This window comes from Scomber scombrus, chromosome 4, assembly GCF_963691925.1.
Source record: "Scomber scombrus chromosome 4, fScoSco1.1, whole genome shotgun sequence".
NCBI classification, from domain to species: Eukaryota; Metazoa; Chordata; class Actinopteri; order Scombriformes; family Scombridae; genus Scomber; species Scomber scombrus.
Window position 1 is genome coordinate 21,563,151 of NC_084973.1, and position 18,602 is coordinate 21,581,752.

General features: G+C 38.7%; 1 protein-coding gene across 2 annotated transcripts in view; it reads right to left on the minus strand.

Moving 5' to 3' along the window:
• sh2b3 (SH2B adaptor protein 3) overlaps nt 1–18,602 on the minus strand; it is a 57,131-nt gene that overhangs the window by 11,243 nt on the left and 27,286 nt on the right. The gene's annotated exons all lie outside the window — the stretch shown is intronic.

Genomic DNA, 18,602 nt, shown 5'->3' on the forward strand with positions numbered 1-18,602 from the left:
AGAAAGATAATAAAACCATCCCGTTATGAATCCAACGGGGGTGTTTACCATCCTGATTATGATTACATGTTGTCATTTTAAAGCCTTTGTTTTTTAAACTGCTGCTTCCTCGTGAGTCTAATGAGGAAGGGCGGCTCAGTGTTGTCTGTGTGCACTGTAAGAATAAACAGAGCATGTTTCTGGAAACACATGCAGCTTTTAGGTTTTACAGATGTGACTTTTTTTAATGTGTTGAGCAACACAAACCAAACACTGTTCAGCTCTGTTGTTTCTGTTGTTTGAAGTGGCAGCAGGTGTCTTAGTGGGCAAATAAAACCCAAACTATCTGCATGTCTGGTTAACATTAGAGCTAAGTACTGTAGGGATATATGATTTTAGTGATTCGGGTGAATCAACCTTTTTGACCCAGTTTGTAATTTGTGGTGGAAGGCCTCATTTGGGCTTAAAATCTGGAGCTCTGGCAGACGAATCTCAGCTCAACTCAAAGTGATGCAGCAGCCAAACTCAATCTTTGTAGCTTTTTTTTTTTTTTTTTTTTTAACTTATTGGCCTAATAACAAAGTAGAAACTGCAATGATTAGTCAATTAATTGATTGACAGAAAATTATTCAGCAACTATTTTAATAATTGATACATTGTTTCAGTCAGTTTTTAAGCAAAACTGTCACATTTAATGGTTTCAACATCTTAAATGAGAGAATTTGCTGCCTGTGACTTCACATTGTAGTTAATTGAATACCTTTTGGTTTTAGACTATAAGCATCTGATATCATCATCTTGGACACATTTTTCTGATGTTTTATGCTTATTATTTAAGATGATTTTAGACCAATTTGAGACGTACAACAAAGTAAACCGGAAATATTCTTGTGCAGGGAGCCACCGCCATGTTATTTTAAAGCTGACCAGATGAGTGACACATCACACACATCCACCAAAGGACAGTTTGTACACAGATAAACATGGACGTGGCCTCTCTCTATATCGTACACCAAATAAATGGGAGCCAGATGGCCCACTTTATGAGTTTATCTGAGTGAATGTGTGTGAATGAGGACACACTCTTTATCTTTTATCTTTGTACGTGTGTTTGTGTGTGTGTGTGTGTGTGTGTGTGTGTGTGTGTGTGTGTGTGTGTGTGTGTGTGTGTGTGTGTGTGTGTGTGTGTGTGAGAATCCGCTGAAACTGAAGCCTCCCTTGGTGAAAGAAAGCGCAGTGAAATGCAGGAAGAGGAGCATGATGGGAGTTCTCATGGCAGCGCTCCAAGGTCGGCCCCACCAGGACAAACTGTGTATTTGAAGAATGTTAAATGAGATATGAGGGGCTTCCTGGTGGCTCTTTGAACTGTGGCACACTGCATGAACTCCTGATATTGTAACTTTGAGTCACGCTTGCGACCTTTTTATGCACGTTGAGTAAACCATTATTTTTGCAACCCTGACTAATAAAACAGAACACTCTGAGTATCAGGATGCACATGCTGACCCGTCCCTCAGGCGGCCTGTACCATGCAGGTAAACCTGAAACCCAGCTGGACATAAAAATGATAAAGAGGAGGAGCGTGTGTGTGTGCACATCCATGGATGCACAGCGACAGGCACACATGTGTGCACTCAAACTAATCACATGTCACTAATACCGCGATGCAGAGGCTCCCCGAGCCCCCAGATACATATGAGTGCTAACGGAGCCACCGGCGTAAACACACACACACACACGCGGATGGATGATTCGGTCAGCCATGTGTACAGGCCTGTGGCATGTTGGGTCAGAAGTCACTTGTGAACCGAAGCCTGGCTGACAGCTGATAGAAACACGTGGAGACGAGAGAGTCAGTAGTTCTGATTGAAAGATTAGAGACTAGCGTGCGTCACATGTTTGGTATGCGCGCTGCATCTGTGTGCTGCGTTTGTTGGTGTGGATTACACTTAAAAACTCAGGTGTTATATGAGGATGGATAATTTCTCTGCCTTCTAACAGGCAATGGTGAAGATCAACTATCTTCCACTGATTTCCACTGACAGATTTAGTTTTTAGGATTTAAAAGTACAAACTACTAACAGACAATGACAAACTGGGAGGAGCAGATGCATCAAACGTCCTGGTGTGTCATCAAACCCAAAGCGTGACAATTTAATGGTCTTAAGTATTAGTTCACATATTGATCAACAGAAATCAACAATAAAAACTAAACTTCTTTTTGATTTGGACTGTTGAATCGGCATAATGAGCTATTTAGGCGTTGGAATTTTGTTCAGCATATTCTGACATTTTATACATAAAATGCTGAACAACTCAAAAGGTAACTTGTGGAGTTTCTGACCTACTTAGTATTACATAACAGTGTTTCACTGTGTGGGTTATTTGCATCATGCAGGCACACAAGGATGCAGGTGATGCAACTCACAGTCCTGGTTTCACACTTATTCAACTGATCTACAGGTGGCTGTGAGAAGCCAAGAAAGGCAGCAAAGAATAAGCAGCCAGTAAACATGGAGGTCATCAATGCAGGATTTAAAATACTTAAAAAACAGGTTTGCAAATGTTTTATAAGGAAGGAAAGGCAACTTCTTTGTTAGTCTTTAAACACAATACATTTTACACTGAACATAAATATAACTTTCATTTAGTTGCAAGAAAACACCTCATTTAGTGACTACAGCGCTAACGGTCTGTCACCCTTGGTGTGAAATTCTGTGAAATTTCAGGCTTTTTATGTTTAGCAGTTTTCTAGTGAAACTTGACAGTTATCAGAAATCAGAGCAATTCATCTACAGATAGTGTATCTTGAAAGCAGTTCTGGGTGAGTGATCATGATAATAATGTTACAGGTCCCCTGGTGGCTCAAGATGTAATGGCGCTGACCGTGAAATCAAACTGGGAACCTTTGATGCATGATGTGCCCATTTCTCTCTTCCCAATAAGTTCCTGTCACGGCTCCACTGTGTAATGAAGGTATCAAATGCCTCTGGGCAAAAAATTACATTAACATTGCTATTAGGGCTGCAACTAATGATTAATTTCATTTTCCAGTAATCAAATGAAACTGTCCAAATGAAACTTTAGAAAACAGTGAAATAATCCTATAATTTGAAAAGCTAAAACCAGAGAATGTTTGACATTTTTGATAATAACATAGATTAAAAAAATTGCTGCTGATGAAATTTCGGTTGAATAAATTTGTTTTTTTTAATTACTTGACTATTTGTTCCAGCTCTAATTGTGGTAATTTTTAATATAGATATGATACAGTATTTCCTAATGGATTAAAAATGATGTGGTACAATGTTACACTATTATAACAAGAAAAGATGATACATGTAGAGCTGTAATAATTAGTTGCCAACTATTAAATTAATCCCCAATTATTTTGATAATCAATTAATGGTTTTAAGTGATTTAAAAAAATAAATTAAAAAAAGTCCAAATTGTCTGATTCCAGCTTCTCAAATATGAATATTTGCTGGTTTCTTTAGTCTTGTCATGTCAAAACATCCACCTTGGGAAACACTGATTGACATTTTTCACCATCTCCTGACATTTTATGGACCTGACAATGAATCAATTAACTGAGGAAATAATCGACTGATTAATCAATGATGAAAATAATCGTTAGGCTACTTGCAGTCACAGATTCATGCCAAAATCAAATTATTAACTAGCTCTGGGTGGAAGCCCCCAAACTAAAAAAATTAAAATAGCAACACTTAATGTAAGCTTTGTCCTACAAAAACATGGATCCTCACAAGCTTCAGTTGGATCAACATCAAACTCCGATGTGATAGACATATGCAAGAGAGCAGAAAAAAGAAAAAAAAGTTGAAGGGTGAGTAACGCAACAGAGCAGCAAGAGTGGCGAAAGGAAACAGACGAGACAGTGAAAGACATGGCGTTGAGTGGGAGAGAGGAAGGGATGAAGACCAGAAGAAAGAGCAGGGACGACAGATTCCAGGGTTTTTGTGCACCGGATGAGTTTGAGTCTATGTGACAGTGTGTGAGCCTGAGGAATGTCTATGTTAATCCTACACACACACACACACATACATACACACCCACATACACACCCACATAAACACCCACATACACATACACACACACACACACACACACACACACACACACACACACACACACACACACACACACACACACACACACACACACACACACACACACACATAAAAACAGGCAGGAACACACACACATCAAAAGCATAGATTAACCCCCCCCCCGCCCAATTTCCTTAGCTCACCAGTGTTGTGAATGGACAACGTCACTGTGAAGGCTCTGTTTCAACCACAGTGTCTACTATTATCAACTAAAAGCACAGTGACGCAGAGATGAGAGGGATATGACTCATTTAGCGACATCTGAGTCAGTGAATGAGAAACTGAGAAAAAGTGTAGCTTGTGCACCAAATTGCTGCAACAGCTGAATTTTAATCCAGGATGTTCAGAGAAATTGGTTTCTGCTTCTCCAGATTCAGGTTAAACCTGACAGCTTTTCTCATAACTGTCCTGTGACGAACGACAGAGAGATAATGCAAAAGAAGATGTGTGCGTACTTGGAGGAAAGATGAACATTCAGAGTATCTAAAAATAAGATCCTAAAATTGTGTTAATGTAGTAAGGGAGTCATACAGTAAGATGAATCTTAAAAAGTGTGTTTCAGAGTTCATTCTTGTATCTGGAAACAGCTGCTGACTAAACATCCTCACCTCAAGGTCAATTTAGTAGCAGTTCTAGAAATTTTGATTATATCACATGATCTTCTATAGCATATTTTTGACTGCTCTGTCAACGTCTGGTTGCATAATAAAGAATAAACTTTGAACCTCTTGTTTTTTTTAAGACAAAATGGACAAAAAAAATCCCTAAAAATGTTGATATGAACATCTACTAATCTGTGACAACTCCATGTGCTGATGAAGATCACGTGATATGATCAAAAGCTCCAGAGCAGCTGCTAAATGGACACTTTTGGTGAGACCCTGATGTTTATTTAAAAAGAAATGTTTTTAATTTTGGATGTATTATTACTAGTATACAGTAACTGTTTTTCTTTGGACATGTGATGCTGATTTTCAGTCAGAATCAGAAACAGTTTCTGTCAGGCAGGTTTGAACATACAAGCAAGCTTTGGTATTATGGTTCATAACATTAATGATTTAAATTAAATAAAAAATATTTATTTGTCCATCTGTGTACTGTGTTTGCACTGGACTCTACTTTTAATGCACGTTGAAGAGAGCATTATTCAAACCGTTTGTACAGAAAAATCAGAAAAAACAACCCTTGACTTTAGGGTGAGCAGCTTTTGTTTGCATTGTTAAAGTTAATGAATATTCATTTATGCATCTACTTCATGCCAACACACCAAAACAGAGGAGCCATTGTTCGGCATCAACATCATACGGTAACTCACACAGGTGCAACAGCTAATGAGATCTGTTACTGTGTGTGTGTGTGTGTTTGTGTGTGTGTGTGTGTGTGTGTGTGTGTGTGTGTGTGTGTGTGTGTCACTGAGCATACGAGCCGAGTGTGACTCATTGAGAGGAATTTATTGTGAGAATGTGAATGAGTTTCTGACTAAGAGCATCTTTGAGGAACCATATGTCTCTGCGGAGGGAAAAAAAAGAAGAAGAAAAAAAAACAGGCAGCAGATGTCTGACTGGTTGAGCAACAGCATAACATGCCAGATTTATGTGAATCAACTTCATCAGGGGAGCAAGTTCAAGCTCACATTTCACATTTCCTATTTCTGCAAACTCTAATCTGTAATGCTCTCTGGAGAGAACACACACACACACCGACACACACACACACAAAAAAAAAAAACGCTCACCCACTGACCAGGCCTTTGGCCTTTTCTTCCTTTATTTCCCAATCCGCATAAAACTCCTTTCAGACTTTCCTCAAACAATAAAACAAAGCGGTGTGGGCACAAAATGTGTTTTCATGTTTTGTAGCGTCTCCACAATGTGTGCAGGTGTGTTATTGACAGGTTTTTGGAAGAGAAACTTGACTGGAGACCTAATCGTTTACTATAGAGACTGCACAAAAACACAAAAGCTAATGCAACATGTCATCACCAAATATCACCGGGGGCCAGATACCTCTAAACACAAACACACACGTGCGCTACGGGAGAGGAAGACGAATGGATGTATCGGACAGATCCGGGCAGAGAGGGAGCGTAATGAGTGTGTAAATTTACAGTGAAGCCCTCGGGGAAGCTTTTTGTTAGTGTGTCTTAAATCATCGATCCTCTTAGTGTCAACAGCTCCATCGACTGTTTGCCTGCAGAGCTCAGGTGAATTACACTGTACACTTACGATTTTACTGGTCCTCATCCTGCAACTGCGAACAAATTGTCTAAAAACAATGGTGACTGCGCGCTTATAGCTTCAATGTATTATTTATTCAGGATAGCATTGCATTTAATGTCTCCTTCAGGGGGGAAAAACAAAGGATATAATGTCAAAATATGAAGTTATTTATTGATGCGTCAAAGCTGTGAGTGTACACCCATTTTAAAGACTGATTGGCTGCCAATTAAATCTAGTATGTCTGGTTAAAAATATATACCCAAAATTTTACAAGAAAAAGAATATACAAAAGTGCACTGTGTTTCATGATTTTCTAGCTTGTTCACATGTTAATAAAGCAGGTTTTATGTATCATAGAAACTACAGCTTAATGTGTGATGACAGATGACCTATTTCTCCCCTGCTGATACAACTTGATCTATGTTACATTACTATGTTAATTATTATTTGATTAGTCAATTAATCTTTTAAACTCTTGACGTCTGCTTTCCATCAATTTCTCCTTTACAGGCTGATACATTTCTCATGCCGCGCGTCATATGACAGTATCCCATATATTCTTCATCAGCTTGTTCGAGCTTTTCAATGAAGCTCTGTGACGTTCACACTGAGTGAAACATTTAAAACACGAGACTCAACTGCATGAAATAGAAATATTTTAAGATGTATTTTAAATAATTCAAAACACATTTGCTCAAATTCAGTCTGAAACTTCCAGAGAACTCCACTGGACCTTTGAACAATGTTTGGCTGTTCTGCATGAGTTGACAGTGGGACTGAATAAGTTATAAAGGGATAAAAAAGCCAAATATTCACTGATGGCAGCTTCTCAAATTGAAGGATTTGCTGGATTTCTCTTTTTCTGTATCACTTTATATTTAGACATTTTGGGTTTTAGAGTATTTGTTGGACAAAACAAGCAAATAGAGGAAGTGCCTTTAGGATTCGAGAAATTGTGAGGAATATTTTTTACAATATTTAATGTACTTTTTATGTACTAAATGATTATTCAATTAATAAAACATTTTTTAAAAAAAACAGATTGAGCCCTGTGCTAGGTATTAAAAATATTTTGTAAAACTGCCAGATGAACGACAGTCAGCTTACTGTACCATAAAAATTAGCTGATGAGTTTCGTTCTTTCTCAGCAACAAAAATATTGCATATAAATTGAAAATATTTAGTGATGCTGATCTGTCACGGGTAATATTATGAACCCACGATGACTTTTCCGTTTTCACTCTCTGCTCTTTTCAGATTGAGTCAACTTTCACTACGGCGTTTCAACTTCACACAGACACACAGATGAAGGACTGATATTGTGAATATGAGAAGCAGATACGCGGCAGTGACAATATGGCCTATATCAGTGTTGCAAGATTAAGAAAAATGTCAGCAATGCTGCAGCTCTTCAAGGTGAGTTTAATAAGTTTCAACACATTCACACAGGTTTACACACACACAAACACACACACACACACACAGCGGCATGCACAAACAGTCGATGAAAGTAGCAAACAAACGGAGACAGCAACAGATGCAACCATGCAACCTCTCACCCACACAGTCACAAACACGTCTACAGTTTAAGCGCACACACCCACACACGGGTGACACACAGGATGTTTGGAGTCCAAAACGATCTTCCCAGGGTCCCTTTCTCAAGGCCGTCGCCGTGGCAACTGACTGACACTCAACATTCCACTATCCCTCTGAGGGTCACCATAGCCAACGCTGTCCAGGGGTGCGTGCATGTGTGTGTGATGGACTGACTTTCAGACTCAGCGGGGTTACCAAACTGGTCTCTGGAGAGATGTTGAAAAAGTGTGTGTGTGTGTGTGTATGAAGCCATTTTAAAGAGCGCTTTGTGAGGCGGAGGAGACCTTGACCTTACTTGCAGTAATCGACACATCTGTCTGTGCTTGTGCTGCTTTCAGGTTGGGGGATCGTTGATGCATTCCTCTTCCTCATGCTGCATATTTAAAGGATAAGGCTTTTTCTTACATCCCAAACACTGTAAAAACTCACTGAAAACAAAACATCCGCAGGTGAAAATTGTCCCCAATGAATACACAATTAACTCCTGTGAGAGTATTGTTTGTTAAAAAAATTAAACTCTAGATCTGTGACCTGTTTTTGAATATTTACATCCTCAGTACGACTGAGAGGTTTTGGGGTTGAGAGCAACAGACAGGCTGGGAAAGTCCAGGAGAGGTCTTTTCACATAAGACTTGTTGACTGCAACAAAAATGTAGACTTAGAGCTGCAACGATGAGTCGATTAACCTACAGAAAGAAAATTGGCAACAATTTGATAAATTAATAATTGTTTCAGTCATACTTTAAGCTAAAATGCAAAAACAAAACAAAAATGCTGGTTTCAGCCTTTAAAATGTGATGTTTTGATGCACTTCTAATCTAATATCTTTGTGTTAGACTTTTGAAGACGAACTTTTGACTCTGGTTAATTATAAACAGGCATTTTCATTATTATTATTATTATTATTATTTAATAGACAAGGCAATTAACTGATAATGAAAATATTGGGCTAATTGCAGCCCTATATAAAAAACAAAAACAGCCAGACTTCACCTTTAAATTGATCACTGAGCTTGTAACCAGCCCGTTTTATAATCTGGCTAAGGTGAACAGTTTACATCTTGGCCTGAATTGTGTCTCCTGCAAGCAAATTCCTCTCATGTTCGCCTTTTTTTAATGTGTTTATACTGTAGCTACAGCTGCAGCTAACACTGTGGTGACGTGAAGCAGCTGGTATTGTTTTCACCAGCCTACACTTCAACCAGACTCCACCACCTGTTGCTTGTGTCACCCAGATAAACTCTCCTGAGGTTTTTCTCCATAGCTGGCAGGACAGAAATAGATTCTCGGTCTTTCAGCTCTCTTTAGACGATCTTCAGATGTTCAACCACTTGATAGGTTTCCATCGCGTTTATACTGCAACGTTTGCGTCTGAATTATTTGTGTTTTACTTACTTCTCAGACGCTACATATTCTGCTAGACTAAACATGGGTGCATTCATAGAGATTTCAAAGAATTACTACAAAAACCATTGATAAATAATGCACTGAACATTTTGCATGAATGTTGCTGTTGCAGTTTGTCTCTTTTAAGGTTAGAGCATTGATACGTGTGCAGGATCTCTTTCAAATTGAGAGCAGAATTTGACTTAGAAAGCAGATGTGAATCAAGTTTATATTTTAATGATTCAAATTGGTGTGTTAACTCTCAAAAGTGAAAGCAACATTTTTTTTAAACGAATTTTGAGCCAAATGTGATCTCACAGTTTGCCATGTACAGGTTAGATCATTTACACTTAGCATAATTGTAAAGACACGTACTATAAAGTTTAGTTGCGTTATGTATTTCACTGTTCAAATCTGCTCTTTCTCACCCCAGTCGCAATCACAGAAAATACTTTTACAACTTGCCTCAACTGAGAAAAAAAAACCTCTGACAACCACCTCTGTACACACTGGTTTCTGGTACGTGTAGATGAGCAGCCAGCAGATCACTAGAACAGATCACATTCACAAACAGCTTTATCTGTGGCATCATGGAGGATGTGGGAAACAAACACACACACACATGCGCGCGCACACACACATATGCACAAACAGCAAGCACTAGTGCAGGGTTACCAACACTGATAGAGATGAGTGTGTTCTAGGAAACCTGTCAGAAGCTGTCAGAGATGTAGTCTTTAGTAATGAATAAATGTGTCAGTCCTCCTTGCGTACTTCTCAGAAATACTGATATATAAGCCAAATATGCAGAAGTTACTAGAGCGCAATCAAGTTTCACAGAACTGACTGCAGTTCCTTTTAAATGAATTAGCTGTGGTTTTTGCACACACGACCAATTAGCGAGTCTGACAGCGCAGAAAAGAAGAAGGGAAAGTGGTTCAAACATCTTTGAGTTTGTAAAAGAAAAAAAAAAGTTTCTCTTTGTTGATGACAGCCAAGTTGTGATGGTAAATCTTTTAAAAGTATAAATTAGTCAAAGCTAATTTAGCTGAACGTATTAAACACAGACTAATTAAACAAGTTAACATCCGCAAAAGTTTTTGCAGCCTGCAAACAAAGTCAGTACAAGAAAACTAAACACAGGAACTAGTTTAGATGAGTGCACACCAGCTGCACTGTCAATCAACTATTCATTCCTTTCGATAGTTACTACATTGGTAGATGGGTGTATGCCATGCATAGATGCATAATAATATGTATATCTATGTGTGTAAACAGATGCTGCTTATAGAATTGGATCACTACATTACACAGAACATCAAAACGACACATTTTCCAGCCTAGCCCTAAAGTCTCCTCATGCAGATAATTTGGGATATTTTTATCCAGAAATTTAAGATATACTCCACTTGAAAACCCGTGTTTCATTTGCTCACAGCCTTAAAAAAAAATGAAATTTGAAAAACTCGACAGTTGCATCCCTCCAGAAACAACGTATCAGTTACTCAAGATAATCCGCACGCCTCACTGAACAGTTTTTATTGGAACTATTTTCTACTGAAAAAGCAAACTGTTTTCTTTGGGACCGCTTTCTAGCAAAGAGGTGGTCCCAAAGAAAACTACTGAGAGTGGTGTCTGTGCAAGATCTTCAACAGGCACACATTGTTCCAGCAAAGATATCGTCCTTTTTTTGTTTTTCAATGCTGCATTCACTCCCCCAGCAGTGACAGACATATTAAATCGTACAGAAACGTCCCTGAGTGAGATATAATTTTACTGTTTCTATGTAGCAAATAAATGCACGTCTACGTCCACCTCTGATGATGACTGACGAGATATTTCTAGCACATTGTCACAAATCATTTGATTTTTTTCAATATTATTGTAAGATAATTTATTATTAAAATCTTGGATCTTTATTACCTATCATATTATTAATTAATCCAAGATGAATTATCCAAAGTAAGACGACATTTTAAGATGAGCACCGCTCTATAGTCTACCTACAGCAACTAACAACTACCAAACTGCAACTGAAATATCACAGAAAACATCCGTGGAAGAAGATCAGCTTACTGAGAAACAGAAAATAGATTGTGTGATTATGTGTAGTGGTGAGCAGAGCATGAACGTATGCATGCGTAGCCTTCACACATGGGCACTATTTGCATGTGTGCAGTTGAGTTTCCAGGTATTTCAACTGACTCGCAAAGGTTAAAAGCGAAGCTCAAATTTCGGTTAAATGGCTACGATTGTGTGAGAGATTTCTGTTTTGACAGTACAAATATCTGATATGTGCAGTTATGAAAAATAAGGACATCTGCAAGAGCTGCCAGATGATTTCCTGCCCATGTAAACTGTGCATGTTGTTGAATAGTGGCATAAAAATCAAGGGAGTCCTAAATACCAAGACCACTATTTCTTATCTTTAACGTACTCAAAATTATTTGTAAAATTTCAACATTTTGCACACAATTCACTCAGGAGTGATATGAAATCTGCTTTAAAGTGTATCTGTATTTGTGTATGTTACAGATTGAGACTTTGCATGTGTCAGTTATGGGTGTGTGTGTATGTGTGATGGTCAGTTAAGGGTGTGTTGTGTGTCCGGTAACTTTGCACATGTGGAAAAGACTAGTGACTAGTATTCTTCTTCAAAATACGTCTGTGTCTATCGGACCTTCATTAATCTAATCAAACTCTCAGTTTCACCCTGACATTAGAGGGATGAAGGTGTCGATCTGACAAGAGAATGACTGATATGTTTCTTTTTTGAGGTAGACACCGAAATTGATATTCGAGTGTGAAAAATAAATCTGATAATATTTTTGCCGCTGTTGTTTTTTGTTTATATGAAAATAATGACAAAATATACAAAGGTGGGATATTTAAAGACAAACTTGACAGTTAAAAGGGTGTGAGTGACATTAACGCAGCACATTTAAAACAAAACTTCTTTGGATATTAAATAATAATAAATTATGTCTATGAATGAACTACTTTGCAGCTTTTTTGTCATGTATGTCACATACATGACAAAAAAGCTGCAAAGTAGTCATATCTTTTGGTTTTGCACTTTTGCTCCAAAAAAAGGTGCAATTTAAAGATGTTGCAGTGGGACATTTTTTCACTTTATTTTACACTTGACACATTTTTTGCCTAAATAAAATATTTAATAATAATAGTAATAATAATAATAATGATGATATTAATAATAATAATAATAATAATAATAATAACAATAATGATAAACACTTTAATAAATCATTAGTTGCAGCCCTAGATATACAATATATATCCCAATACTGATATATTGGCTAATATATCAGACTTTTGTTCACACTAGAAAGGCCTAAAAATCTAAATCCACTGTCATAGATTTTTTTAAATTAATTTAAAAACAATAAGTAACTTCTGACGCAGGGACATGCTGTGAAATTGGGAAAGAAAAACGTTCTCTTGTCCTTCCGTTCCCTTCGGCCCCGGTGCCACACCATTGTGTCTGAATAAACCTTACTGTGCAGTTTTGCCCCTTTCTGACTACAGTTCCTGGTACCACTGAGCCAGGAGCAGGTTTTTATAGGGAAGGAGATCTCGCCATGATAACATTTTCCACACAAGAGTCAAAGCCAAGTGGGACTATGCCAGGGCCAGAGCAAACTCCTGATCAACACAGGATCAAAAGGCACGGTTTGCTTAGCAAGAAACTACAGCCCAATTGACAAATCATCTCCGCTGGCAACGGGATTAAAACAAAAATGAGTCACTGATTTTTCGAGGGGAAACTGAGAGGCACAGATACTAGCTGTGTTTGGCCCTGTAATGGAAACCAGGCTAAAGACTTGCCCAGAGAGAATCAGGGGAGGGGGCTTAGAGGAGGGTTAGTCGGGCTGGAGATCAGATAATGAAGCTGAGTAGAGAGTAAAGACAGTGGAAAAGAAAGAAGTGAGACTCTCTCATGACACAGACATGATCACTAATAAAGGAATTCAACAGGCAGAAGGTGAAGACTGACGAATGGGGAAGAGGCCTTTTTCATGTCTTTAGTAGACACTATCTGAAAAATTATGGTAGCTATGTCACATCACGTTAATCAAAGTTCATTATGATACCTTAACGGTTTACAATCATTATATTCGTATTTCTGTTTCTGATTGATGGTTTACATTCAATATTCTGTTTTTACAGTAGCATCAACAGAAAAGCACGTGCAAAGATGTTTTTCGCTCTCTGTAGCCACACTAGGACGTTTGTTCGTAGCCCCGAGACATTTCATTAATGAGGAACAAATCTGGAGCAGAGCTCAACAGAGGTGAGGGTGCGTATAACCACACATACACCAAAGAGCTACCTGTGTCCCTCTATTTAGTATTTATAAGCAGTATCTTAACTTCTAAATCCTTTATAAATATAATGTAGTTACTAGCAGATATAAGAACATTTTTGAGCGTTTATTCATGTCCACTATAAGTCAACAGTTACAACTTCTTCCATGAAGACATATTTTATATTATTACAGCAATATTTAGCAACTACATTGTCATTCATTATTTGTTTATACACCGTTATTGTTGACAAATACATGAAAAAACTGCATAAACAGTTAACTTATATCTGGTTAAAACTACATTATGGTGTGTTATAACTCAATTTGATGTTTATATACTGCTTATAACTGCTAAATAGTGGGACAAATATTAACTTATAAACATTGTTGACTCCTGTATTTGTTCTGTTTTAATATTTATGACTTCTGCTTTGGGCGTGAGTGAAGCAGAGAAATAAAATGCTGATTTTTTGTTAATCAAGTGAGTGTCTTCCATAGAAAAACTCAGACTTGACGCTCCAATGACTTGTTGCACAATGTGTGTTACAGGTGTTCACAGGACTATAAACACACTTTGATAATGCAACTAATTAGCAACGCTTAACATACTAAGCTGTGTGTGTGTGTGCGCGCGAGGTGTGTGTGTGTTGGGGGGAGGAGGGATTGAGGAATACAGCTAAGAGGAGCAGAGGCCAAGAGAAAATTGTTGGGTGAGGGTGTTGCACAGCTTTGCTTTGGGGGCTTTCCACATGCAGCTCAGCAAGGTCATGTGCACTGGCACTGTGGTTGCACACACACACACACACACACACACACACGATCCAACAAAGAGGTTATGATTGGATAAAATTACAAATTTGAGATGCACGAACAGCTAATTAGTATTAAATCACCAAAAGGGAAACGATGTATTGATCGACACATATACGCGCTTCACTAACGCAAGCTGAGGCACACTCGACAGCATGACAACCTCTTCTGCAGAAAGAAAAGGCACAGCACTAGAAAGAGACGAAGCGAGAGATCTGACAAACATCTTGACCACATGACTCTAACCACTCTACTTCCTTTAGATGTTTCTCTTGATTTTTGTCACACTGAAACAGACACACGCGCAAAAAAAAACACAAAAAAACAAACACTCCTCCCACATTTAGGCATTTTCATAACTTTCATAGAAGTTTTCCACTCTGTACTCAGTCATAGTAATAATATCAAAGTCTCCTTTAGACTTTTTCCAAAAATATATGAAACAGTGGCAACAGATGATGTGAAATGCTGCTGCCTGCAGTATCCTCTGCACACTTCGCTTTTCACCACATCTTGATTTATTGTCTCCGCTTTTCAGTTCATTTTCTTTTTGCGATATTAGCGACTAGTTAGGCACCACTTGCACTCAAATTTAGCAGTAAATGTGTATAAAATTATACACTAGAACATTTCCACCATCTATACAACTATTCCAGTGCAGGTCAAAGAGCCAGCAGGATATGAGGGTGGCCTAGACTCCTTCTACTGAGTCACACCCTCCATCTGGTCGTGGGGAATCTGGGGAATCCCAACAGGATCTTCCAGGTCTCCTCCCAGTTGGACTTACACCTCTACAAGGAAGCATCATGATCGGGTGCCTGAACAATCTCGACTGGCTCGATGCGAAAGAGTAGCGCTTCCACTCCGAAGTCATTCCACATGTCCACACACACTGCGAGGGAAGTTCATTTTGGCGATCGAAATTCACTGCTGCATCTATCTTCCAGTTGATCTTTGGCTCCAGACTCACAGTGATATTAGCTCTGTGTTAAATAAAAACCTAGCCCTGTCATTCATTTGAATGGAGGCAGTGCGAAGCAGAGTGCAGACGCAAAGGGCTCCGCAAAACACTGCAGCAGGCATCCGGCAAAAAGTTGAAGTGGACTCAAAGTTTGCTACAACGCGACATCCCTGCGTTGGCCAATCACATACATGCTAGAACACATTCACGGTTGACTACTTACAACGTGGATGCTGTATTTTACTGTTTATCTCACAATCACTGAAAAGAAAGATAAATAGTTGCCATCATGATAACTTTCCAGAGATGTAAAATCCTGTTTGAGTATTACAAACCGCTGTGCAGCGTTTGGGCATCTGAGCCTTTAAATGCATTAATCTGTAGTCAACTTCCTGGATTTCACAGCCTCACTGGTACCTTAAACAACACACCACCATTAACGCAGATCCAAGGCAGGGCTGTTTTCGGTAAGAACACAGACTTACCCACTAAACAAGATACTCAGAACCGGAAAGCAACTCACTCCAAACCCAGAGGAGTCATAGGCAAAAAAACTGAAAGGCAATCCTCAGTTCACCAAACTATTTTTACTTAAACTGTGCGCCTTACGATTATGTCTACGGAAATAAAAAATAATAATAATTTGTGACAAGCCACAAACTTGGGGGAGCTCAACGCCCTCAAACATGCTTGACTTCTCGCTGACAACATAGACACCACTCTCACTCCACTTATACACGAAAAGAAGTTCATCCACAAAGTTTGTGTACACTAAAAGCACAAACATCCATGACCCTCTTCAATGGCCTTGAACACTGTTCCACGAGTAGAAATATTTCAACATTGCTCCTCTTGAAACAGAGGTTCGACTTTCAGCTAAAATCTCCTCTCAGGCATCCTGGCAGTAGCTTTCCTACAGAGGCTCAGCAGTGTCATACCCTGATTACACTGGAACCACCGCCTACGTCTGCAAGGCCGCAGACCCTGCAGCCAACCATCACTCAATATTAAAGAGGCCCTGACAATATCCGGAGCTTTCAGCATCTTAGGGGAAATCTTTCCCACCCTTGTTGTTCTACCTCTAAAAGAGCTTTATGACTAACTCGGTGACCTCAAGCGAAGATTCCTGAGACCTCAGATTCCGCCTCATCAACTGTGAGTCCGTCTGTCAGGTTCAGTTTAGATTAGTTCAGTTAAGTTCTTCGAACATATCTCCAAGTCAAGTTCAGCGGTTCTCTCCTGCCGAGAACAGCGTGGGCAAGCCCCAGTTCATGTCAACATATTGGGAGAAAGACAGATTTAAAGTATTAACTGCTGGATACTGCCCACATTGTGAGCTTTTGAATCACAAATCTGAACATGAGTGTTTTGAAAGCCAACCTTTGCTTTTGATACCTAGCTTGCAGTGCAGGAGACCAACAATGAAAACCAGAAACCCGTAAAATAACCAAAAAGGTAAGAAATGTATTCGCTCTAATGATCTACTATATGTAGTCTACAAGAACTAAGAAGTCGAAGTTCTTTGGAGCCTTTAGTTATATTTACATCAAGTGTTTTCCTTGGAAATTTGTGGGTTTTAACTTGGTAGGAAGCCTCTATGACTCACTCCATTCCTGACAAGAGTCATTACTGCAGTGCTGACTGTGGATAAACACTGGTTTTGTATTCAGTCTTAATCCTGCAAGACCACTTTCTCGAATGTGTGGTGTGCGAGGACTTTAATCTAAAAAGCAAAATGTTAAATTACACATAAAAAAAAGGCAGAATGTTACTTGAAACTGTATGGATGGTGTCAAGACCACCACCAACAAAATGCTTTTCACATCTATATTAAGAGGACTAATGTTTTCCACTGCACACAAAGTTAAATCGGCCAGTGATACATAGTGGTGAAAAATCTTATTTTGTGGAAATTCGTAACCTGAAAGAGAGTGATAAACCATGGTATTATCCAAGTTTCTGATCACCAAGATTACAAATCATTTAAATTTTTGTTTATAACAATTGACTCATTAATTCTCATCTTGTCATATTTTTGCCGCTATGTTTTCATCTCAGCATAAAAACGCCTTTTGTACCGCCTTTGCATCTGATTTTCTCCAAACACCTCACTGTACTTTCCACATGACCGGATATTTTTTCAGCACTGATGAGCTCAATGGTAACTGAACACCTCATCTTAGCAGCCTGTTAGCAGTTCAATGCCAAACTGTCTCTAAAAAGGCACCGCAACAAAAACAGAAGTGTAACAGAGTTTGTCTGTGATGACACAAATAACAGGTTTTGTGTTTGGAGAGTGTCAGCTGAGGTAGCAAACTGTTGCATCTGGTCTGGCTGGCACACGATCACTTTTCTGTTTTCAACGCATCTGATTTGCACAGTAGTTAGCATATCTAGCAGCTGAATATTAACATTTAGCAACATCAGCTGCTTTGTGAAGAAAGCCTGCTAGCTAGGTAGATAAATGACAATGCCAAAAAGCACAGCTGCTAATGGCTGATAAACAAAGCGTGGCAACTTTTAGTTCCTTGGACAAGAGACAGCTACAAAATAGGAGGAGAACACTTTTTGTTTTTTGAACTTTGTTTATTATTGTTATTAGGGCAACCTATACCAAAAACATCTTAAACATAATCTAATTAATTGTTTAGGACATTTCTCAACCAATAATGTTAAGTATTCCTTGGTTTAAGCAAAGGATTTGTTGCTTTTCTGTGTACTAACTAGGGTTGGACGATGTCCAGGATTTGGACGATTGACGATCTTCAAAGCAAAACATCGTGATGGCTGATGGCATCGGCGGGGGCAGCGATCGATCTAATAAGCGGCAACACAGAGCTTTGCTCTCGCACGCGCTGCATTTATAGTCACTGTACGGTTTTTATTAACCTAACTGTGTTAAACTAACAAATCCCACCGCACAGGGTGTGTTTGACCAGCGAAACAGTGTCACACTCAGCTCCGACACTCAATCTCTGTCTTTTTCACGTGTTTATCTCTCTTCATTAGCAACTCCACACATGCTTTTCTTTTAGTACTTAAACAGTGATCGTGCCGTCAGCAGGTAATCAACTGAAAAACATAACATATAAACATAACTACGTTAATGTTTCAAATGTTTTTATTGTGAAGCAGACAGTATATCACATATACATCCATCTTGGTTTATGCAATGCTTCAATATTTTGTAA